Source organism: Saccopteryx leptura, chromosome 5 (genome assembly GCF_036850995.1).
Source record: "Saccopteryx leptura isolate mSacLep1 chromosome 5, mSacLep1_pri_phased_curated, whole genome shotgun sequence".
Taxonomy (NCBI): Eukaryota; Metazoa; Chordata; class Mammalia; order Chiroptera; family Emballonuridae; genus Saccopteryx; species Saccopteryx leptura.
In genome coordinates, this window is record NC_089507.1 from 192238886 (window position 1) to 192265268 (window position 26383).

Here is a 26383-nt window from a genome sequence, read left to right on the forward strand (position 1 = left end):
TCTCACCCATTGTTAGGTAATCACTAGGCAGGGTAGTTGGTAATTTTTCTCATATGGTTTTCTCCTCTTCCTTCATGCAAGTACTCCAGTCTCTCCTTTCTCTCTCTCTCTCTCTCTCCCTCCCTCACTATTTTTTTTTAAATCTAGGCTCTAGTAAGCAATGTGTCAGAACTATATAATTAATTTAAGAACTTTGTTCTATAATAAACTTGTCTTCTTTCTCTTCTTAATGCTTTTCCTTGCTCTCTAATTGTTTGACTATAAAGGGAATATGATTTCTGACTTTTGACTTAAATGATGAAAAAAAATCAGTTCTTTGTTTATGCAGTGACAACATAGAAATCAAAGAGGGGGGACGACTAATAAGGCAACATATTTTAGCTAAATAAAAAATTAAGCCTATTTTCACCAACCTTATTTTTGTGAGTTTTCTCCCCAAAGAGATTTTTTAAACCAACAAACACCTAATTTGGTAAAAAGATAGATTTGGATTTAGGCAAATTACATTATTTCACCCTCAGATTATCAAAATCTCAACCAAAACGTTGGTTTTGGTCAAACACAGACTGTTCGCTTTTGCTGCCTCTGGGGGAAACGACCTAGTTTGTACTTGTGATGGAGCTGTGGAAAGAGCTTGTGGCTTCCTTACTTTTACTTTTCAAAGGCTTGCTGACACCACGCTCCACAATAGCTCTCAGTTCCAACCCCTTACTCTGAGACTCGACAAAGCCACATGCGGAAGACAGACAACAACAGTCCAAGCTCCCCCCACCCCTTTGCTCTGCGGGCTCCATAAAAGAAAACAGAATCATCTCGGAGGGTAGACAAACCACACGAACTCAGACTGCTCAAACGAGCCAGTGCATCCCAGACGACCTGAAACCAACAAGCATCATGCAAAACTGGGTATTTATAAGACACTGGCATTAAATAAAACAACCCAGAGCTCAGAGAGAAAGCGCGTGGCCACCGCTGCTCCCGCCATTGTTTTCTGCGGAATGCACCCAGCTCCCGGACCTTTTCATCGGCTCTTAAATCCACCGCTGCTCAAGCATGAAATATCTTTGGGTTCCATTAAAAAATAATAATAAATGTGCTAACAAGCTGTTAAACCACATTTTACAACAAAACGCATCAAACTGATGACTTAGCTTCAAAAATATGAACTAACTGGAATAATAAAGGCTTTGTAAAACTTGGATAAATGAAGTGATTACCTCACAGCGAGGAAAATCTGTGGGACACATCCATGTAATCAAAAAAATAAGTCCTCTGGTCCTCAGAGGAGAATTTAAAATGCTCTGCCTTGCCTCCCAACAGTCCTGAGCCCAAAGGCTTTGGACAGGAGGAAAAACAACACAGGTACAAGAAAAGCAGTGGGCAGGGGTGGGAGAGAGAAAGAAATCCAGTCAGTTCTTTGATTAACAAGACTTCTTGCTGGACTTAAGTACAAACAGCTGCCTGGACTCCAACAGCCAAGCCTAAATCTAAACACTCCACTGTTTACATAACCCAAACTCAATCAAGCGACCATACCATCCACCAATTTAAAGGATCCCTAAGAGTTTCAATGTAATGTTGGTTTTCTCATAAGCCGGTCCATCAACAAACTGTTTAAAAATGCCAGCTACTGCAGCCCTATCTCTGGCCTTGCAGCATCTCCTGCATGGTCCTACCACAGGGCTGTTCAGGGGACGAGACTTAGACGTCTGGGATGACAAACCATTTTCTGCTGTTCTTCTGTTGGCACAGGGCACAGCCTTTGTTTAATAAATCCAGATTGTATTTTTCTAAGTTTGGGTTTGATAGGGTTTAATATTATAGCAACATTGTTACTAATAAGAAATGAAGAGCCTGACCAGGTGGTAGCACAGTGGATAGAGAGTCAGCCCGGGATACTGAGGATTGAGGTTTAAAACCTCAAGTTGCCAGCTTGAGTGCCAGGTGGCTGGCTTGAGCATGGGATCATAGACATGATCCCATGGTCACAGCCTTGAGTCCAGAGGTCACTTGCTTGAAGCCCAAGGTTGCTGGCTTGAGCCCAAGGTCTCTGGCTTGAGTGCGGGGTCATTGGCTTGAGCATGGGATCATAGACATGACCCTATGGTCATAGCCTTGAGTCCAGAGGTCACTGGCTTGAAGCCCAAGGTTGCTGGCTTGAGCCCAAGGTCTCTGGCTTGAGTGTGGGGTCATTGGCTTGAGCATGGGATCATAGACATGACCCTATAGTCACAGCCTTGAGTCCAGAGGTCACTGGTTTGAAGCCCAAGGTTGCTGGCTTGAGCCCAAGGTCTCTGGCTTGAGTGCGGGGTCATTGGCTTGAGTATGGGATCATAGACATGACTCCATCGTGGTTGGCTTAAGCTCAAGGTTGCTGGCTTGAGCCAAGGGTCACTGGCTTGGCTGGAGCCACCTGGTCAAGGCACATATGAGAAAACAATCAATGAACAACTAAGGTGCCACAACTGTGAGTGGATGCTTCTCATTTCTCTTCCTTCCTGTCTTTCTGTCCCTGTCTGTCTCTCTCTAAAAAAAAAAGAAAGAAGAAAATTTTTTAATTCTTCTATAGAAGCTGTGCTATGAGATAGAGGCATTTTTGTGAGGAAAAGTATGAGAAAAGATAACATCATTCCCAGATAAAAATCTTACCAAGTAATTTTTTAAAGTTCACTAAATTTTACCATAGAACTTGCAGAAGCTATATTTCTGAATGCAGTAAGTTTTTAATTAAAGGACACCATTCTAAATAGTTACTGGCCAAAGAAAATAAAAAATATAGTTTACAATATGATATAAGTGGCAATTTAAGCAGGGGAAATTAATATCAATAAATGGTTTGGGGCATTGATTAATTGTTTGGAAACATAAATATGGGTCACTTCCTTATATCATATACTAAGACTTATTTTAGAGTGATTAAAGTTTAAATGTAGGATTGATATCATAAAATAAATTTATCTCATTACAGATTGGGGGAGATTTCTCCAAGCAGGAAAGAAAAAGAAAGAAACCATTTTAAATGGATGTTTTATTACATAAAGATGTAAATTTTCTACATATCATAATTTTTTTTAATTTTTGAAAATGTATTTGCAACATAATGACAAAGAGTTAACATGTTTGATATGTAAAATACCATATAAATGTGCTAGTAAAAGATGAATGCCCCAAAAGATATTGCATCAAAAATAGGCACAGACATAAAAAGAAACACTGACAATCAACAAACATAAGAGAAACATATTAAAACTCATTACTACCAGAATCAAATTCAAATCAAGACAAGATGGTACCACAGAGTACCAACTAATCCCTGGTGGTCTCTAGTTCTCTGGTTTTGTGAGCTTTGGCATAGAAAAATAAAGCCAATGGCTAGCCAGTGAGGTAAATTAAATGGAGAACTCTGATGGATCTGGGACTCTACAAGGCATTAAGAATTCCCTTAGATAAAGCTTCAAGAATCAGAAGATCACAATCAAAAATCACAAGACAAATGAAGAAATAAACCATGTTGTTTTCTGGTTAGCAATGAAAACACACACACACACAATCTGAAGAATGTTGGAATTATCAGAATATATAGATAAAATGCTTAGAGAAATGTAAGGGTGTATCAAAATTATGACTGGAGCGAGTGACCAGTTAAAGTTGAAAAGCAACAAGTTATAAAAATAAAAAATATCTTTCAAATTAGAAAATCAATGGAACATTGAGTAGGAAATAATTTAACTAAAAGATCTTAAAAAATTCACTAAGACATGGTAAGTAAAATCAGTCAGTCAGAGAAAGACAAATACCATATGATTTCACTTATAATGTGGAGTTTAAAGAATAATATAAACAAGTAAACAAAACAGTAACAGACTTATAGATAGAGAACAGGCTGCTATTTGCCAGGGGGAGGGGTTTGGGGGGAGTAGGTGGAAAAGGTAAAGGCATTAAGAAGTACAGATTGATTGTTACAAAATAGTCACAGGGGTGTAAAGTACAGCACAGGGAATATAATCAGTAATATTGTAATAACTATGTATGGTGCCAGGGGGTACTAGAAATATCAGGGGGAGCACTTTGGAAAGTATGTGACTGTCTAACCACTATGCTGCACACCTGAAACTAATACAAAATAGTATCAAAGCTTAAAAATATTGATAAATTACAAGTAACCAAAGATGCAATACAGATACCAAGAATGCAGTACAGAGAAAAATGGTCAGAATACAGGAAGACCTGCTGAGACACAGGGAAACCGGAGGGAGAAAGTCTAACAAGCATTTGAGCCAAGCTCCAGAAAGACATGATGGAAAGACAGAGAAAGAGGTAATATTCAAGAAATAAAATCTGATACACTTCCAAAATAAATGGAAAACATGTTCTCAGATTTATGAAGCTGAAGGCATCCCAAGAAGGATAATTAAATGAAATATACACCCACATCTAGTATGGTTCAATTATAGGACACTAAAATTTTTTTTTAAAGCAACTGGAGGAGGGTGAGGTTAACTGTGGGTAGGAAAGAGGTCATCTACAAAGAAACAATTACACTCCTACCACCTGGTTTCTCATCAGCAACAAGACACACGAAGCTAAAGACTATTATCTTCAAACTGCTGAGAGAAACTCTTTGCCAACCAAAATTGCCTTCAAAAACGCATTTTTCAAAAATGCCTCCACATGAAGCAGCAGCCCTGGAGGAGTCACCTGACCAACATTAGACTGTGAAGGCAAAAATAAAGTTTCTTGTCAAACCATTGAAAATGTGCAGGTGTTTTCTTACTGTGGCTCAGCCTACACTATATTAAGTGATACATAGGACATTTACTACCAACGTATCTTCTATGGAAGACAGAATGAACCTAGAACAGACTGCAAAAAAAAAAAAAAAAAGACTTGGAAAACAAATACAATAACTCTTTTGTAAATAAGAGGCAACATTTAAAGGAGAAAGAGGAGGAGGCAGAGAAGGAGGAAAACCGTTGGTGATGGAATTTGTTTATAACATATCACAATGAATTATAAAGCTATAAATAATATTAATAGCTTGGGGCAGAGGAAATAATCAATATAGTATTACATATTGAAATGTATCAAACATTCTTTTTTTCTCCCCAGATATCCTCTTCATGCTTCTCCATCCTGCTGGGGTCCCCAAGAGACTGATCTTTAAACATTACATCAAAGACTCTCTTTCCCTCTGGTTTCTGGTTAAGCTCAGGCAATAACAGGCACTATTGGAGATTCAGGTTTCGGCATTTCTTCTCCCAGCTATATCCTTGCCAGACTGAGTAGCCAATGAGGCCAATACCTCTGTCCCTTTATGTGGGCACAGCTCCTGTTAGGCAGTCCTCACCTGTACTCTCTGTGTGTTCCATAACTACTCCCACCCCTTGGCCTTCAGACATTCTAACCAGCCCAGAGGCACTTCTGCACCCTTTGCTGAATGCCCTTATTTCTGTCCATCATTACACAGTTCCTTCATTACACACTCTCATTCACAGCGCTTAAATATACCATCTGCTTCCTGTTAGCACCCTAACTAATGATGCAACAATTGCGTGGTTCTTAACTGTGGCCTCAGGTGACATTTGGCAGTATCTGCAGACATTTTTGATTATCAGAGCTGGGGGATGCTATTGGCATCCAGTGGGTGGAGTCCACAGGAGCTGCTAAACATGATACAGTGCACAACAACAAAAATCAATCCAAAATGTTAACAAAGTCAAGAAAATATGCAATAACTGAACATACGACAGAAACAAGCACAAATGCATGATATATAAATGGCCTCTTCAACATAGGCTATAAGGAACAGTTAGAGCTTAACTGTTCTTTTTTTTAATAGTTGTTTTATTTTTTAATTACAGCTGATGAACAATATTATGTTAGTTTCAGGTGTAAGCGCCAGTGATTAGAGATTTATCTAATTTACAAAGGGATTACCCCCATAAATCTAGTACCCATCTGATACCATACATAGTTATTAAAATCTTATTGACTATATTTCCTATGTTGTACTTTACATCCCCAGTGACTACTCTGTAACCACCAATTTGTGCTTCTTAATCCCTTGACCTTTTTCACCCATCTCCCCATCCCCACCCATCTGACAACCAGCAAATTGTTTTCTGTATCTATGAGGCCTTAACCATTTTTAAATAAGCAAGTGTATCCTCCTTTTGCATCATTATACTAAAATAAATTTCAGAGAGATTCTAAAAGTCACGGACTCACTAGAAATGAGAACTCTAGGCATATTAACAATTTTATCACAAAACTCAAATTTCAGTTTTAGTTACTATAACAGTAACTATCTTTAATTTATCTTATAATTATAGGCATATCCTACTTAACATCACTTACCTATTTTGAAAAAAGAAATATTCTGTGCAAATATTTAAATGGTCAAAATATATGTTAGTGTCAACCTGAAACCCCCAAGCATAGTAAAATGCCTGTATGTAGATAACAAACTATCATGTCAGGATGTAAATGCTTACTTATCACATGACTTCACAATCTCAAAACAATCAATGAGGCTGTCGACAAGTCGCCGTGAATGGAGTAGCATGGCCTCCCGTAGCTCCAGTGCCTCCATCATTTTTGTTGACATTTGGTGTACTTTCCAAACGCCCAGTTGTGCTCTGGCATCCTACCAACAGCATCTGGAGTATAAGTCAAAATTTTTCCTGTCTAATACATTGTTAATGCTGTATGGAGTATTTGGGGATGTAAACATAATTTTTCCTATAAACTGTCACCTGAAAAATGTTATATTGAGAGATTTGCATATCCTATGACATTTGGCTGTTAAAAAAAAAAACAAAACAGGAAAATGTCAACCAAGTAAACATTTTGTGGGCTACAATTTTTCACCTCCTCCTTCAGTATCCCATTATCAGTGAAGACAGTCACTCCTAGTAGCTGACCAGAAGTGACACACAGAGTCATTTTGAATGGTGGGGTAGCGTCTTCACACTATTCAGATGGCGATACTGTTGGGTAATTTGCGTGGCTTTTCAATTGCAAGAGACAAGAGCACAAGTACAAGGTACTTTATCTTTAGACCAGTTCATCCAAGCAACAACAAAGGGGACTGCCAGTGATGAGGAAACACGAACACCTGTGATTAATTCTTATTTTACTTTTTTTTTTTTTTTTGTATTTTTCTGAAGCTGGAAACAGGGAGGCAGTCAGACAGACTCCCACATGCGCTCAACCGGGATCCACCCGGCACGCCCACCAGGGGGCAACGCTCTGCCCATCTGGGGCATTGCTCTGTTGCAACCAGAGCCATTCTAGCTCCTGAGGCAGAGGCCACGGAGCCATCCTCAGCACCCAGGCCATCTTTGCTCCAATGGAGCCTTGGCTGTGGGAGGGGAAGAGAGAGACAGAGAGGAAGGAGAGGGGGAGGGGTGGAGAATCAGATGGGTGCTTCTCCTGTGTGCCCTGGCCAGGGATCAAACCCGGAACTCCTGCATGCCAGGCCGATACTCTACCACTGAGCCAACCAGCCAGGGCCTCTTATTTTACTCTTAGTGAATGCATTTCCCTTGCTTGTTATCTTTTTTATGAATCTTGCATTTTAAAAACAAAAAATAACTGCCAAGAGAGAGGAGGTTAGAAAGAACAACATTATGAGAAAATCAGAATCCATCTATGAGCATTGGATAATCTAGCAAAACATCAAATGTCTGGATTGTTAACATACTACACCAAAGCACCAGCCTTCAAAGGTTCCCACTAAAACCCAAGGGATTATTTCTCTTTACTCTTAGATTAGTGTCCCAACATTTTCACAATAATTACATAATTTCACCTTCTTTTCACCTGTTTTGCTTAGTGTTCTATTCAATTTTGATGATCTCTGTTATGACTTTCATGCCCACATTCACCTAATTAGTGGTGAGTGGCCAGAGGTGACGTTAGACACCTCGGTTCCTGTGGCTTACTAACTCACCCAGCTATGCTAATTTACCCCTGATTGCATTGTACATGCAGCTTGCCAAAAACAGGTCCAAATATTCCCCTGGGTCAACCTGAGGCGATCTACACCTGTTAGGTCAATTTCTCCTTCAACGAAGGTCCTTCCTAGCCAAATATAATAAAAGTTGATCAAGAAAAAACAGTTCTGCCTGACCTGTGGTGGCGCAGTGGATAAAGCGTCGACCTGGAATGCTGAGGTTGCCAGTTTGAAACCCTGCACTTGTCTAGTCAAAGCACATATGGGAGTTGATGCTTCCTGCTCTTCCCCCCTTTCTCTCTTTCTCTCACTCTCACTCTCTCTCCTCTATAAAATGAATAAATTAAAAAAAAAGAAAAACAGTTCTCCTTTAAATAGTTGTTACCTGAGTGATGATTCTTAGCTTGTTTATATCAGATCACCTCTCACATGGCTTTTGAAATAAATGTAAAGAGTTACTGACCAGTATTTGCAGTATTTTTAAAAATAACATAGGACAGACCAGAAAGCGTGAGATTGTATTCAAGGGATAAGATGAACATTAACTCAAGAAACTTGCTTTGAGCATGTATCTAAATAAAATATATGTATCTATTTAAATGCACTTTTTTACTCTAGACAGTAACCACAATTTTTTTAAATGACTGATCTAAATAATTTTTGAAACTTTTTCCTATGTTATATTGTAATAAATACTATGATGTCTAATACATTCCCCTACATTTTCAACTGACCATAGCTTCATCCAATGAACATGCACCCCATTTCTGATAGACATTGTCAGTATCCAGAACATGGTCTGGCACAGACTATACGCTCAAAAAATATCAGTCAAAGGGATTCACAATTGGGTGGTGGTTGTAAATCTGGCCAGGCAAACACATGGGGGAAATTCTTGACTTTCAAAGGTTAGTATTTTACAGACATGAAACAGTTCCTGGCTGTTCCTAGTCTTGGCTTAAAAGAAAATACACTAATAATAGTAAAACATGGATTAACTAGTACCCAACTGGTTCTGGGCCCTCTACCAGAATTCTACTTTATTATTTGTTTCATCAGAAGCAGACAGGACATGAGGATTAAAAGCTCCTATTGAAAGTTTAGTTGGGAAATTTTTCATGGTTTTGGAATACAGGAGTCATTAGAGATTTTTTTGCCCAACATGCCCCATCTACAACACTGTAAGGATTATCATCTGCTGCTCAAAGGCAGCATGCTTGCCACAGCCAGAGATCCTTACCCATCAGAGAAATGGCTGTGTTTAGCATATGCAACGTTAAGACAAAAACATGGATACTCCACCAAGTTTTCTAGCAAAACGTCATCCCTTCAGTGGCAAGGATTAGAAGTCAGTATAGGTCATATGTTTATGGAGCACCTACACATGGGGCAGGCAAAAACTATTTAGGAACGTTTAATATTTCATTTTAGTTTTTTAAAAACTATAACAAAGAAGCATTTTTATTCTCATAGCAAAGAATGGGAAAGTGAGTGTCGGTGAGGTTAGGTAACTGCCTAAGGTCACCCACTTAATAATTGACATATCCTGGGTTTAAATTTTCTCTCAAGCCCCTTTTCTTTAAACTCTACCATGATACCCACAGATAGAAGAAAGCTAGCATGTCCAGGCATTACCACCAGAGAGTTATAAGCTTTGGCCATGCTGATATTTCCCCATGGAGAAGACACACACCTTTTCGAAAATTTTGGGTTCTAAAAACTGGATGCATCTTATACAGTGGTTGTAGATTTTTTTTATTTGCATTTCCTGCTTTTTCACGCCTGTTTTGGTGCTCATTGTTGAAGACAGTGATTTGTCATTAGACACAGATGAGGATAAGCTAGCTAATGGATGGGAGTTTTGACAGTGATGAGGAGTTGTATGAATAATATGATGAATAAAACTTGAGTTCAATAACTTGATGTAATACATATTGTTTTTCTAAATTCTGGCCCCAAAATTAAGGTGCATCTTATACATGGGAGCATCTTATACATAAGGAAATATGGTATAGTCTCCAAACACGACTTCTCACATACAGTAGTTACCGCCTTGGTCCTGCTACTCTGTCTGCTTTAGTTCTGAATTTCTTCTATTCCACAGTCTCCTGTGACATTAGACTCAACCTTTATAGAACCTTTCTTAGTTTTCTGAATAAAATTAATTATGATATGTGCCAAAATGTTCTTGATTGCAAGCAATAAAAAACCCAATGCATGCCAGCTTAAACATAAAGGCACCAGTAGCTGGAAATTTTAAGGTCACAAAGACCTAGTTTCTCCCTCTGTCTGTCATCCCCTGTGTTATGTCCACTGACAAACAGAATCTTTCCTCATCCCGGTAGTACAGAGGCTAATACCAGGCTTCCACCCTGAGTCCCAAGTCCAGGGAAGCATATATATATATATATATATATATATATATATATATATATATATATATATATATAAAAATCTCTCCCAGAAATTTAAACCATCCTTGCACCTGATCTTCACAGTCACATGCCTTTCTCTGAAGTAACTGCTGTGCTAAAGAAGACATAGAGCTCTGATTGGTCAGGCTAGGGTTAAGTATCCAACCTCGGAATCAAGAGGGAAGTCCAGATTACTTAAGAGCAGTTCCCTAGAGGAAAACATGCACACTATTCTTACACTATTTCTCCAAAAAAGTCTCAAAAAAGACAGTCACAATAGTCACTAGGTACCTCTGTTGTGTGTTCATACCTCTAAGATAGTCCTGACTTTATTATATCGTAGCTTCATATGTTTGTCTCTCCTCCATTATTAATTACAATTTTACTTTGATATATAAGATAGTAATTACAAAAGATATTTCCTGGGGTCAATTTATTAGCATTCAAACTTTAATTCAAGTATTGACTGTATTCTATCTCAGTCAGTGAATTTCAATAATTAGTTCTACTGAAAAACTGAGGTCCCATATCAATAATAATAGCCATATCAGTTATCATTATTATTACAGCTAGTATATGTAGCACTTACTATACGCCAGATATGATGCTATGTTGTGTACATACTCTCTTTTTTAAATCTTCACAACAATGTGTGAGATAAGTATTAGCATATCCCCAACACACAAATGGGATAACAGACTTTAAAACTTCAACATCCTCACCCAAGGTTACTGCATCATGAGTCAGATTCTAACTTAAGTTTGAGTCCAGGGAGCCATCCTGCTAATTAGCATTTTAACCTTCTTTGACTCATCCCTTTGATACCATCATCAATTAAATCTAAATAGTTCCTTCTTCTCAAAGATCTCCAAATACCCCAGAGGCATCATGATATTAATTTCACCATGTCTATAAAATGTTAGGTTCTTTAACTTACAAATGGTGATCAGAGGCTTTTCAATAGAAAGAACTTATTATTGCCCTGGTAGACTTCATTTGCATGAAATCCCATTCTCCCGCCTCCAATGTCTGTCCTCTTCACTAGAACATTAAACATACAATGTTTATATACTTATAACTTTAATGGAGACATTATACATATAATATTATGAAGAGCAAAATACTAATGGGATAAAAGTATATTTAATCTACTAACTTTGAAATAGTTTTGACTTCCAGGCTATCTATAAAGGGTTTCCCACTGGAAAACCTCCCACTTTAGAAGACCAAATGCTAGTAATGGAAACAATGATTCAATTATAATAAGAACATTGTACAGGAGAAAATAAATCTGGGATCAATAGGTTGAGGCTTCTCTGCAGTATTTCAAAGATCCCTGGTAATTACCAAATGTTTCAGTGGCAACAGAAGTTAGGTAAACAAAGGATAGAAGTGTACCTTACTCTCAAAATAATCTGAACAATTATGACTCAGACAAAAGTCATACTGCAGACTTCAAGAAATCAGCACAATGTGCTCTTGTGGCTGAGGAGGCTGCAGTATCCTGAGCATCATCAGAAGAGTATTGGAAACAGCATAAAATTTAATCCATCCCATCTATGGAAACATGGTTTACCCACACCTGGAGTCTTGAGTATCATTGGGTCATTATAGCTCAAAAAAACTGAGAACTGGCATGGAGACAACCAGAGAAGAGCTATTAAATTGGACAAGGAACTTCTTTATGAGAACAGACTAAGAAATAATATTCTTCAGTTTGCAAAGACTTTAAAAGAACATAGCAAAGAGTCTAAAAGCTCACTGTACTTGGCTAGCAAGAATACAGAGTTTATCGTCAACATTTTAAAAAGTTGAATTTAAGAGTAATAGAGAACAATTGCTCCATGATTAATAAGCATATCAAGTTTATTATGCCCAAAGAAGCCACAGGTCACAAAAATAGTAGTTTCGAAAGACTACTACATTGATAACACCATGAGTTTAGTCAGAGGGCCAAGAAGCAGTTAATTTGCAGATGGTAGATTTATGATAGATTACAAAAGAGCAGTGATTGTTCCCCTATGTTCTTCGCTCTAACATTGACATGAATAGTAACCATGAAATTGCTTCCACGGGACAGTCTTTCTGACTATTGATAAAAATAGAAAACTATACTTAGGTAAGAAAACTAAGTTAACTAAAATTGTGAAATCCTAAGACTGTCATCTGGGTCCTTTTAGAGACTTCAGTCCCCTTCCCATATCAGGAAGATCTGTCTCTAAACTCAGCTCTGGTGCTCTCCTTCCAACTGTTGTTCAGAATGGTATGAATGGAGCCCAGACCTCCTTGTAGTACAAAAGGATACTGAAAGGCTCTCTGACTAGTTGATTATGTTGGAATGACCTGTGATTTCCAAAGTTATCTCATCTCTTGTTGGAAGTATGAGAATGGTAACAAGTATATTCAGAGCCCTTCCATAATATATATTATAAAAGTTATCCCCCCCTCCAAAATAAAAAAAACAAACAAACACACAACTCATAAAAGAGGCCAACTACATCACATTCTTGATGGGCCAGTTATCCAAGTGTCGTTATTTCTTGGGTTTACAGGCTAATGCTTCTTTTTATGGCACAGACAAAGGAAGAAGGGAAAATCTTGAGGGAAATCCAATGATGGATTTATATGTGCCTTCCTCTGTCACCTGAAATGTTCTTGTGCCAATGGACACTTGATGAATTGACTTAAGAGAGGTCAGAAAGAAAGCCACCTGGAAGGTGTGAAGTAGAAATAGAGAAGCTGCAATAAAGGAGCAATCCCAGATAGAAGGAAGATCAGAAGGGAATTCTATAAGAGGATGAATTTTTAACTTTGCACTCTGAGTCCTCGAGCCTTTTGAAGATCACTTGCTGGCAGTTGAAGAAAATGATGCTTATTGGAATGAACGGTTTAGTGCCAAACATTCCTCAATAAAACAAACACCAGGTTTCAGGGCCGAGTGTTAGCTACTGCTATTAAATAGAAGAAACAAGCCTGCTATTAGGAAAAATCACGTGTTTGGCTAATGTCTACATGTTCTCTTCAATATGCTGGGATTAAAATGACATCTCCAGAGGTAGACTTGTTTGTTCATGATTGTTGCTTTAATTTGGTCATTACTTCTAAAGTTTCCAGGGAAAAAGCCCGAAGGGTTGCTTTCCCCTTAAATATAATGTGTTCGTTCTTTAAACATTAACTACTACTAGCCCTGGAATTTGGCTTCTTCATTATTTAGGGGGGATGTTTGGCTGTTTCCCAAGAAGGCAGTTTGATGACTCCAGGACACCAAGTACCCAGAATGGTTCTACTGGGTAATTCAGTAAGTGCCAGCCATTCTCCCTCAAGGCTATTAAATGTGAGCCTCACATTCTAATGTAAATGGACAAAAGCTATTTTAACAGTGAACCCTTAACAGTGGAAATTGCAGCTGAACAAATGGAAGAGACTGACAATCTGGTAACCAATTACATTTAGTTTTGAAACAAGTTACATATTCATTTCAAATAAATTGGCCTTTCTGATTATGATTGCTTGAGAATAGGGCCATGGAGGGGTACAAAGTAAAAGATCTCAGGAGGTTTCCAGGCAATGAAACCAGATTCCCATCCACTAATTTTGTTGTTAGGGGAAGGGAACACAAATGTAATAGCATGGCATTCCCAGATATTTCAACCCTTATATAGCCATTATTACCAGTGTTTTTGTCCGTCAACATACCATAAAAGGTTTCTGCTAAAAAATAATACCGGCTAATTAGGCTCCACTGCCTTTCCATTTGTCAACCTGCTGTTCAAGCAAATAATGCTACTAAAGAAGGGACAGGCCCACCCACAGTTAAGGCCGTCTTACACAAGCACCAGGATCTTGAAATAATCTCATCTAGAAAATTCAGAATTTACTCTAAAACCGTTACCACAGTTACCCTAAGATGCTTGGATAAATTATCCCAAGCTGCAAGTTAAAAGAAATTTACAATGCAAGTAATTTATATATCTAACTTTCATTTTTCCTCCTCAAGATAGCAGCTTAAGATTTGCTTTTACTTCATAATAACTGTATGAGGCAAGAATTATTCATAATTTTATGAATATATATAAATCAATTGAGGGTCAGAGACATTAAATAACCTGTCCAGGGTCACACAGCTAAACTAGGAGCAGGTCTAGGATTTGATTCCATAGTTATGCTCATCATTGGAAGGAGAATTATTGGCCCTTGTCAGTAAAGACCTTGCTATAAAGAACATTTCCCTGTGAGAAAAATGATGGCCTGTCTATCCAAAGTCAACCACATTGGAGTGCCCTTGACAATAAACAATATTTCAAAAAAAATTTAGGCACTTGAGCTGAGTGAGTGCTGTGTAGTATTCTCTCTGGACTGAGGAACTTAAAGGGACCATGAAAATTATCAAACCCAAAACATCGCATTTTTATATTAGAATATTTAAAACTCAAAACACTAAATTGCTGGCCTATAGCCACAAAGCCATTAGTTGTAGAATTGAGACCAGAACCCAGACTCCTGAAATCTAGGATCGTATTTCTTTCAAGATATAAATCTGAGAGGTAAGAAACAAGTCTTTTCCCTGAAGAAACTTGCAGTCTAACTGGGAAGACAGAATACAGAACACAAAATGATAAATAATGGCACAAAATTTAAATTCCAGCAAAGATAGCAAGGTATGTCACCCCGTGAATATATTATGACTAAATAAGTGTCACGATTCAGAAGTAAGCATTTAATGTAGGCTGGGAAGTCATCCCCCCCAAAACAGATAAACTTAGCCATGTGGAAAATCATTGGCAGAAGATATGTGAAGAATACTTACCTGGTGGGAAATGTCTATTATAAGTAAAAGTATAGCAGCAAGAAGACTAAGATACAATGCATGTCTAAGTAGGGCTACTCTGAGTCTCCTATACTTGATAATAGCATCTGTCATTCTGATTTTCTTGGGCTTATATAGGCTCCAGCCATTCATAAACTCCAAATCATTACAGTAGCTGGTACATACTAGGAGTTCCACAATATCTCAGAGGATGGATACCTAGATGGATGGCAGGCAGGCAAGCTGTGGTTAGAATTACACCAGAAAAGATAAGAAAATAGTGTCAGCCCTGGCTGGTTGGCTCAGTGGTAGAGCATCGGCCCAGCATGTGGAAGTCCCGGGTTCAATTCCCAACCAGGGCACCCAGGAGAAGCGCCCATCTGCTTCTCCACCCTTCCCCCTCTCCTTCCTCTCTATCTCTCTCTCCCCCTCATGCAGCCAAGGCTCCACTGATTAAAGTTGGCCAGAGTGCTGAGGATGGCTCTATGGTCTCCACCTTCAGTGCTAGAATGGCTCCGGTTGCAACGGTGCAACACCCCAGATGATCATAGCATCACCCCCTGGTGGGCATGCCGGGTGGATCCTGGTCGGGCGTATGCAGGAGTCTGTCTCTCAGCCTCCCAGCTTCTCATTTCAGAAATATACAAAAAAGAAAAGAAAAGAAAAGAAAGAAAAAAAAAAAGAAAATAGTGCCCTTGGGATAAATAAATAAATAAATAAATAAATAAATAAATAAATAAATGGCTTCACCCACTCACTGCTCATATCTAAAGTTATCAACAGTCCCAAAAAAGCATAGCTAGGGCCTGCTATCAATATGGTACTAATAACAGCCTACTTATCAACCCACTGACATTGTCTAGTAAAAAGTAAATTGCTGCAGATTGTAGAGGGCATTCACCAGCTAATAGGCCCTTTCCAGTCTAAGGTACTGACGAGGTGTTTAAGAGAAAAGAAAGAGGAAGGCATTGAAGAATGTGTGTTAATGAAGGATTTTTCCAACAGCCATACACGCTGTGTGATAAAAATGCTTCCATGCTAGGATCATTTCCTGCACAGACAATGTAGCTTTTCTTAGGCTTACACTGAATTGCTGCCTAGCTGAGTATCTAAGGCTGTGTCTCATCAGCAGGTGAGGGCCGGGCTGAACGCCTGTCTCTCAGGCATAATGGAAGCCCGAGCCTATGAAGTGATGCATGATTAACCGTTTGGAAGTGTCCTGCCCAGGCCACAGTGCTAGCAGTGCAGCTCTTCCTCCACACGCAATGCAAATGCCATCCAGTTGTCGACACGTAACGTTAAACTATGCTGTGAAGACAGTCATTGGTGCTGAGCTCTGCTTTAAAGTTGATGAAGATTAGTATTAAATGATTAGCTTTATCTTACATAGGAAGATCAAAATAATCTTTTTTTTTTAACAGGCATATGGGGTTAGATATCTTTAGCTTAAATACTGATGGTTTGACAAATCTTCATGTTACGCTAGCTACAGTGGGGATGGGAGAGAGAAAGGCCCTCTGAGACTTGGTTAAATACATATTGGAGGAAGTCATGCCAAGGGATTCCACCTGTGTGTGGAGACTTATGTAGTCTGCAGGCCAAAGACTTAAGTCTGACCTGTAGTCAAGTAGCGACTTACAGTGTTGCCCAAGATTTCTAAATAGACGCCATCAGTAGGTCAGGGAACTACACAGGAAAGTGTGAACATTGATGGCAGACGTTGAAGAAGTCAAAACAGTCATCCAGTGGAGAGGGGGCCGATCAGAGGCAGCGAGAGTAACTGCACGTGGTGATAAGAGCACATTTTTTCAGCAGTGAATTTGTGAACTCCAGATGGATGAAGCAGTCCAAACTAGTGACCCCTAAAGCCAGCAAGACCCAGCAATGCCCTCGGAGCTTGGGAGGATTTGCTGAAAACTGAAAACTTTTTTTTTTTTAATGAAATTGCTTTTATAACAAAATTCTTAAAAGGATGTGTGGGGAGAAGTAATTTATTTTAGGAGCATAGAGCCTTTTATCCACAGATAAAAACTTTTGGTTTGTTTCTCTGATAGTGGCCAGGGATTTGTTACACGAATAGCATTTCCCTAAAGAAATAACAAACAGCCACTTGAGAGCTCTAAGGTAGAACAGCCAGAACTCAGAACTGTATGAAAAATAAAATAAAATAAATGTAGCCCTAGTTGAAGAGTACAAAGACCTCCCCAGCCTCACTGGCCGCTGCTTTTCTGCCCAGAAATTTCCTCCTCCTTCAATTAAATTAGGCTTTCCTCTTTTATGCACAAAAATTGCCTATATCTTTAAAACTGGATAAAGTCACCCACCCCTGGCTCAGGAAACAAATGCTTTTTCAGCTACAGAGAAGTTCCCTCCTCTCCCATACCCTTAAGAAGGCAGAAGGGAGGCCCTGGCCGGTTGGCTCAGTGGTAGAGCGTCGGCCTGGCATGCAGAAGTCCTGGGTTCAATTCCCGGCCAGGGCACATAGGAGAAGCGGCCACCTGCTTCTCCACCCCTCCCCCTCTCCTTCCTCTCTGTCTCTCTCTTCCCCTCCCGCAGCCAAGGCTCCATTGGAGCAAAGATGGCCCGGGCGCTGGGGATGGCTCCTTGGCCTCTGCCCCAGGCGCTAGAGTGGCTCTGGTCGTAACAGAGCGATGCCCCTGAGGGGCAGAGCATCGCCCCCTGGTGGGCAGAGCGTCGCCCCCTGGTGGGCATGCCGGGTGGATCCCGGTCGGGCGCATGTGGGAGTGTCTGTCTCTCCCCATTTCCAGCTTCAGAAAAATACAAAAAAAAAAAAAAAAAAAAAAAAAGGAAGGCAGAAGGGATTATTAAAACTCCAATACTTTCGGTCTCCTCTTTGCACAAAGATTTAGCCTGAGTCTGGACATCTTCTGAGTCAGTGCGTGGTCAGTAATGATGCTTTGATATCAGGGAGGACACAAGTGCAGGAGGCATAGCAATCCACAGGTGAGAAACCTCTGAATGAGGCCTTGTGTCAGAGTAAGTTCTTGTATACATCAATATAATATACCTTAGCCTTAATTACTACCAGCCACTCTCTCTTCCTGGGGTGATTTCCTCAAGTGTAACCACGCCTCCACCACCACCACCAGGGGGGTCCCATGCCAGCCTCATGCCTGGAACAAAAGCTCTATAAAAATTTTTTAATTCAACAACTACAAAAAACTACATCAGGAAAGTTTTCAGTAAGTTCCACCAGGTGTCCAAGAGATTACTCAAAAAGGTTCCCTTTTTTAGATTCTAAACCCAAGACAGAACCAGGTATCCTCTTCAGTAATTCCTCATAGGTCTCTTAACTATTAAGGTTAGTTAGTTCCTGCGCATCAACTAAATTTCCAGGTTGATTTTCCAGGTTCATGTCCTTAAGAGCTCAGTAGTAAATACACTCTTTGTTTTGTTTGAGGGAATACTTTATATCTTTCTTATATTTTTTTAATTTGAAATGATATAAAATTTATGGAGAAATGCAAAAATAAATCTAGACACCTTTACCCTGAAACAGAATCACCAACATTTTGCTATATTTGCTTTGTAATTCTCTCAACATACACACACAATTTTTTTCTGAACCACTTAACATAAGCAGCAGACATCATGCATCTGTACCTCTACATACTCCAGGGTGTATTTCCTGAGGACTGGGGCATGCTCTAACACAACCACAGTACAGTGTGTCTGTAAAGTCATGGTGCACTTTGGACCGGTCACAGGAAAGCAACAAAAGATGATAGAAATGTGAAATCTGCACCAAATAAAAGGAAAACTCTCCCAGTTTCATACCTATTCAGTGCAGTTCGATGTGGGCTCACGCACAGATTTTTTAGGGCTCCTTAGGTAGCTATCCCGTATAGCCTCTACAGACTCGTCACTGACTGATGGCCTACCAGAACAGGGTTTCTCCACCAAACTGCCGGTTTCCTTCAACTGCTTATCCCACCGAATAATGTTATTCCTATGTGGTGGCGCTTCATTATAAATGCACCGATATTCACGTTGCACTTTGGTCACAGATTTTAATTTAGCGAGCCACAGAACACACTGAACTCTCCTCTGTACCGTCCACATCTGGACTGGCATGGCCATGGGCTGCTCCACTGTATCCACAGTGTTATGTCATCATCTGCACATGCGCACATGCTGCCACATCATCCTACAGAAACTGGGAGGGTTTTCCTTTTATTTGGTGCAGATTTCACATTTCTATCGTCTTTTGTTGCTTTCCTGTGACCAGTCAAAATTGCACCATGACTTTACGGACACACTGTATAACTGTCTACATCAGGAGGTACAACATTGACATACCAGCATCAAATCCACAATCCACATTCAAATTTCATCAACTAACCCAATAATGTGCTTTGTAGCAATCTCCTCCTCACCCCCATACAGACACTAGTCCAGGATCAACCATGGCCATCGGTGTTTATGTCATTTTAGTATCTTGTAAGAGATTAAAGAGGAAGAATTCCTCAGTCTTTCTTTGCCTATGTGATATTAACATTTTGGATGCAAATAGGATTATAATTTTATAGTTTGTTTCTTATTTTATAGTTTGAATTGACCTGTTTCCTTGGATGAGGTCAGTTTATGAAAATTTGGCAAGAATACTACACAAATGATATGTTCTTATCATTAGATTCCATCAAGACATAGCTGGTGTTAGTCTGTTCCAGTGCGTGTGATGTTGGCTTTCACCATTTAGCTACCATGGTGTTTACCAAGTTTGTCCACTGATAAGTAACTATGTTTTCTATTGTAATTAATATGTAGAAATCTAGGGAGAGAATTTAAGTCTATATAAATGTCCACTTTCTCGTCTAAGTCACCTTTATTTTTAAGCATCCATTGATGAGTCTTACAGAATTGTGATGGTCAAACTCCTTCATTCTGAAGACAGAAAAACTCTTCCTTACACTAGAATGCCAACTAGCAAATTCACTTTCAAATGTTAGGGTTGGCAACCAAGCCGGCATCTGCTTTAGCAGCTAACCTGTTGGACCAGGATTTTCTGGCTGGCCTCTGTTATTTTTCTAGAATCATAATTAGACCTTTTGTTGAGGATTCCCCAGGGTATAGCAGATTGCTTTTGTATAGCAGTGTTGAGCTATAGTGGAAATACCAATATATTTATCTGTCTACTTCTTTGTTAATTTAACAACACTTAAACAGCATATACTATGCCAGGTTTTTAATTACTTTACAACTATTAACTATTCAAGACATTATTGTAACCCAATAAAGTAAGTACTATGATTATTCTCATTTTACGGATAAGGAAATGGAGGCAGTAGACCTGAGTAATATGTTCAGGTTCAAGCAACCAGGAAGAATGTATTGGCCCAAAGCAGTCTGACTTCAGACTCTTAGACTATTATAAAATGCTACCTCAGCATGGATGCACAAATTTTTTCTTCTCCAAATCTAAGATGCTTTAACTACATCCTCCCCACTGCCTTTCTCCAAACAACATAACAGCTATTACAACCAAATCAGACAGGGTGCATTCACTCAGGGCAAGTGGTTTAACATGCTGCAGGTCCCAGGCTGCTGAAGTGTGCTCTGTGGTCTCGTTAGGCACTGTGATTTTGGAAGCTTCAGAGAGCTAAGAACTATTCCGATTTCAACCACTCCAGCTCAACTTCTAATTGCTTTATACTCTGGGCTTTTCTGGAGACTTTTATTTGAAAAAAAGGGGGGTGAAGTGAGATTTTAACCAAATACTGTTAAGCAACTGTAATATCTACCTTGGTACCACTTTAATACAAAGTAAAGCACAAAGCACACAGAAGAATTTGAGAACATTCTCTGTTCTAGTTATTAGTAGCCTCTGCCAAGGTGAAAGATGACAGATAAGTGGGAAATTCCCCCTGGGCTCCCACCATACACATTCAACTCTCCAAGTTGTAACTGGTGTGGTAGCTACAGAAATGTTCACCACCCCACATGTGCCACGATGTTCTCCAGCCCCCTGACAGTTGAGAAGAGCCATGTGACTAGGTTGCATCATGGTCTGTGGATGCAAGAGTTATATCACTTCTGGGCAAAAGTGTGTAAGAGCTGGTGTGAGTTCTCTGTGTTTTCATAATACGTATGTCTCCATAATCATGGAGGCCTGGTGTTGTGATGGTAGAACCCTAACGGAAGCTGCTTGGGCAATCATGAGGACACATGTAGTGTCATCAATCACTACATGGAGGACAGCCGCCTTGGAACAAGGAATAAATTTGTTCCATTAAGCCACTGACATGTGGAGTTCCTTGCTACAATACCAATATCCTGTCCTGACTAATACAACTGAAAAATACATAGATTTAGGCCAGAGAGAAACGTTCCATTCAAATGACCATTTACATGGTCATTGCATGGTTCCCAACCTAAAGCAATGGTTCCCAACCAGGGGGTATATTTGGTTCCCTCACCCCCACCCCTCAAAAGACATTTGGCAATGTCTGTAGACGTTTTTACATTTTTAGTTATCACAACTAAGGGTAAGGGAACTGGTCTACTTGTGTTTAGTGGGTAGAGGTCAGGAATACTGCCAAATAGCTTACAATGTGCAGGTCAGCATCCACAACAAATTATCTGTCCCAAAATGTCAGTGATGCCAAGGTTGAGAAATCCCAGTTAAAGAATAAGGCTATCATTTTCAGTTTATGCAAGAAATTATGTACTTGCTATACAAACATACACACACATGCACAAAAATACCAAAATCTATACACTTACAACTATTATGTTTTAAAGGCTAAACAAAAATTATATTTAATAGATCTTTTAAATTATCCCAATTGAGCAAGTTTTTATTTTAAAAACTCTCTACACTGCCTTTTTCTCCATTTTTATAAAGCAATGAAACATAAAACTGCTATTAAAATGGATCTCTATTGTATACTCAGCATGTCTTCACTTCTTTCTTTATATAGATTCAATGGTTCCTGTTCAAGAGAGATTTCTTAATCCAATCCCGATGCAGTTTAGAAAAATAAACTATTGCCTTGTATCTATACCAGAGCTAGAACAGTTCTCATCTCACTCTGCTTTCACTGCATCACATTGTTCTCCTTCATTTAAAAAAAAATAGGTAAAGATCTGAGGAGAGTAAACAGAGGCTCAAGCCATAGGCAGGTTGGAAGGTGGTGGAGCGTCCCGTTTGAGAACCACGCATAGTTTCCAGGTGAGTGTTTGGTTTCGGCAGGAAGGGCAGAATAGGAGATGGAGAAAGAAAGCCTCCACAGTGAGCTCACCAACACAGCATGTCCCCGTTCAACCGCTACTCCACGGACCCAACTGACCACGTCTGTCTGTAGCTTCTTGTTTCCCAGGTAAGCCTACAGGTGTGCAAGGTAGAACTGAACAGCTTGGCAAGAGCTGTGAGAAGTTTTAAAGTAATGGAAAGAAAGCTGGATTCAGAATTGGGATATCTCATGCCAGATATGCCTCTATGTGGCCTTGCTTAAGCCACCTTAAGCCTAAATTTCCTCACCTTGAAATGAGGAACTTGAATTGAATAACAATTTCATTATTAATAATAAAACAACAGTGATTGTTGCATGCTTTCTATAAGTCAGGAACTGTGCCAAATGCATTTCATTACATTCACAAGACCAGCTTGGGTATTATTACAGATAAAGAAACTGGGACTCAAAAAAGTTAAACTAGGCCCTGGCCGGTTGGCTCAGCGGTAGAGCGTCGGCCTGGCGTGCGGGGGACCCAGGTTCGATTCCCGGCCAGGGCACATCGGAGAAGCGCCCATTTGCTTCTCCATCCCCCCCCTTCCTCTCTGTCTCTCTCTTCCCCTCCTGCAGCCAAGGCTCCATTGCAGCAAAGATGGCCCGGGCGCTGGGGATGGCTCCTTGGCCTCTGCCCCAGGCGCTAGAGTGGTTCTGGTCTCGGCAGAGCGATGTCCCGGAGGGGCAGAGTATCACCCCCTGGTGGGCACAGCATCGCCCCTGGTGGGCGTGCCGGGTGGATCCCAGTCAGGCTCATGCGGGAGTCTGTCTGACTGTCTCTCCCCGTTTCCAGCTTCAGAAAAATACAAAAAAAAAAAAAGTTGAACAATGTGATAAACATGATTAATAACTAGGGTTTGAACCACTGTCTACTTGAAAGCCGACATTGTTGATGACTAGACTGGCTTGTCCCGCCCCTGGTTCTTCATCCTCTCATCTTTAGAACCCCTCCCTGAACGCTTGAAGTCTCTTTGAGTGATCTGTAGGATATCAATCAACTGAAAGGAGAAGCCAGAGTCCTTTGGCTGAGATTAACAGCTCAGATATTTTTATTACTTATCCATAAACTCCAAGGGTGAGACAGGTTGTTCATAAACCTCAATGGATTTGGTTGTACCAAGATGGGCTGGAAATATAGATAAACTACATTACCCAAAATACCATATTTCCCCATGTATAAGACACACCTCTATCCAAAAAATTTGGGGTCTAAAAACTAGGTGTGTTTTATACAGTGGTTGTAGATTCTTTACTTACATTTCCCACTTTTTTGCGCTTGTTTTTGCGCTCATTGTGGAAGACAGTGATTCATCATCAGACACAGATGAAGACATACTAATGGATGGGAGTTTTGACAGTGATGAGGAGTTGTATGAATTTTATGATGAATAAAACTTGAGTTCAAAAACTTTATATAATATTTTTTTTTCAAATTTCAGCCCCCAAAATTAAGGTGCGTCTTATGCATGGGAGCATCTTACACATGGGGAAATACAGTAGTTTATGAGATGGTCCTTATGCAAGCATAGCCTATAGGGCTTATTTCCTATGGTGCTATAAGGAAGCATTCTGTGTCTTTAAAAATAAAGAGAACAATAGCTTGGCACAAAAATAAAACAAATGTAACCTCTTGAATATACCCTCTTTGCCAGACAGTGGGAGTCACCCTGTATCACAGCATTTAAGAAGGATATCTAAACCTACAACATTTAAAAAGATGTCCCAAATTCAATTTCCTTTACCTTCACCTTTCTATATATTTGGGGATTCCTCCGTGGAGATAGGGGGCGGGGAGAAGGTGATATGGGTTTTTCCCTAATCACTGCGTCCCAATGTCCTTCTTTTGAAGTGTTCTCAAACTTTCTCATCTCATAGCCCCTGGTTGTCATTCACTTCTCTCCATTTTGTGTTAACCAAAACATTAATCTATTTAATCATTTTCCTTAATATGTCACTCATATAAGGCAGGATTTATGCAGGAGAATTGTGTTAGAGTGATGATGATAGTAGGAGAGGGGGGACACAGAACAGAAAACATCTTAACATCAGTATAAACCAGCAGTGTTTTTAAAAATATATAAGCCATAATCACATCTTATAATTAGATATCGTTTGTCCTTGGCACCTCAGTCCCCTCTAAATAGCCTACCTTTCCCTCACTTTCATGAACCTGGCTCCTCTTCCCTCTTGGGCCACCTGTAAAAAAAAAATGATAAAAATTCACTTTATTATATAGTGCAGTTCTATTCTTTCAGCCTCAATCTAATCTATCTTGAGCAAGCCTGAGGTTGTGAACTTTGTTTGGAAGGTTGACGGTTATAAAATAGGTCACGAATCAGGCTGGCAGATCCCAGCAAATCACCTTCCTTGGGAAAAGTTGGGCTCCTTGACTCAAGGATGTTTGTGGTGAAAGTGACAGATGTTATTACAAAGCCTTCCAGAGATAAGTGTGACAGAGGGGCCCTGTGAGAAACCAGGCAGGCTCCCACTGCTTGGGAAGTTCCCTGTTTCCATCTGATGCTTTCAGCACTTCCCTGGTGTTCCAATGCCAGAAAGCATCTCCCAGCATCAGACTCTTATGGGAAGGATTTGAGTTCAACAAGCACAAGCCGTCCAATAACAGGAACACACAAGGTTTATACCAAACATGAACTGGGTCCACTGTTGTCATTTATCAGAGAGTGTTCTTTCTGGGTTTTACTTACTGAACCATAAATATAACTGGAGTCATATGAGATACAAAGTAACACAAATAATGAAATAAAACAAAACTATCACTGGAATTATTTCAGTCTGAAACTAAGGTGAATTACAAAGTAGGTACCCACACACCATATACATGCATGTATACACAAATGTAATCTGTGTGTGAGTTAGGGACTACTATGTTGCAGGCAAGAACTGTTTGGTTGGGATATATGATCACGTGTACCATATACCCTGTCATCCATCCTGCTTTTCATGACTTACTTTGTCATCTTTCTTCGGTTCTCTTACTCTCTGAGCAAAAATAGGGTGAACAAGAAATCAGATGACTGGTGAGCGGCCACACCTTTTAGAGGGGTGGAAAAGAAGAGCCCCTGAGAGGCACTGGATTACCTGGAGCATCCCCTCAGAGGTGCTCTGTAACTCTACTTTTAGCCAGTTTCTGACACACGCACTCACTGATAAGAAGAGGGGAAGCCAGCCAATTTTCTTTTTATCCAAGTTAGTGGCTGTGAGCCACTCATTATTTACAGCAGTTCTCTTGAGACCTGAGAGCTGACCTCATGCTTGTAATCTGTTGGGAGAGTCCCGACCTCCTCTTGGTCTCCACCCCAGCATGGCTTCCCAGGGATAACCAGCAGTAACTGAGATAACTCCTTTATGCTATAGCTGGTCAGGCCTCAGTTGTCAAGTCATTTGTTTTTCCTTCTCTAATCTACCTTCTCTCCCTAGTCCCCAACCTATCTAGCTTTTGTGAGTTAGAGGTCCCAACCAGGCACTAGTGTAAATGGCCTTCATGACTCATTCACTAGGTGTTTTGAGAACCAAAAGCAAGAATCCACCCTCTCTTTCTGTTCTTGTTTCAAGCGGACGGATGCAATCTAAGGTGTGTAGAGCCTTCTAATGGTGACGGGACTTGGATCCCAGGCCAAAGTCTGCCACTCATTTGCCATGCAGCTAATACCTGGCCACTTAACTTGTCTAGACATTAGATTCTTAATCTTAAAAATAACAGAGGAGAGTAGGAAGACCTAGAAAGAACCAGCCAGGGCCACAGTACATACAACAGGAGCATCTACATCTGTCACTAAAACAACTACCTTCCCAGCACATTCCATTCTTCATCATGGGCAGTGGGAAGCACCTAGATCATCTTAAGACTAAATTAGTATAAACCACTATGATTTACCAGAAAACTCCACCAAACTTTCAAAACTGGGAAGACTGTTGGACTGCTAATATGAAGTGTAAT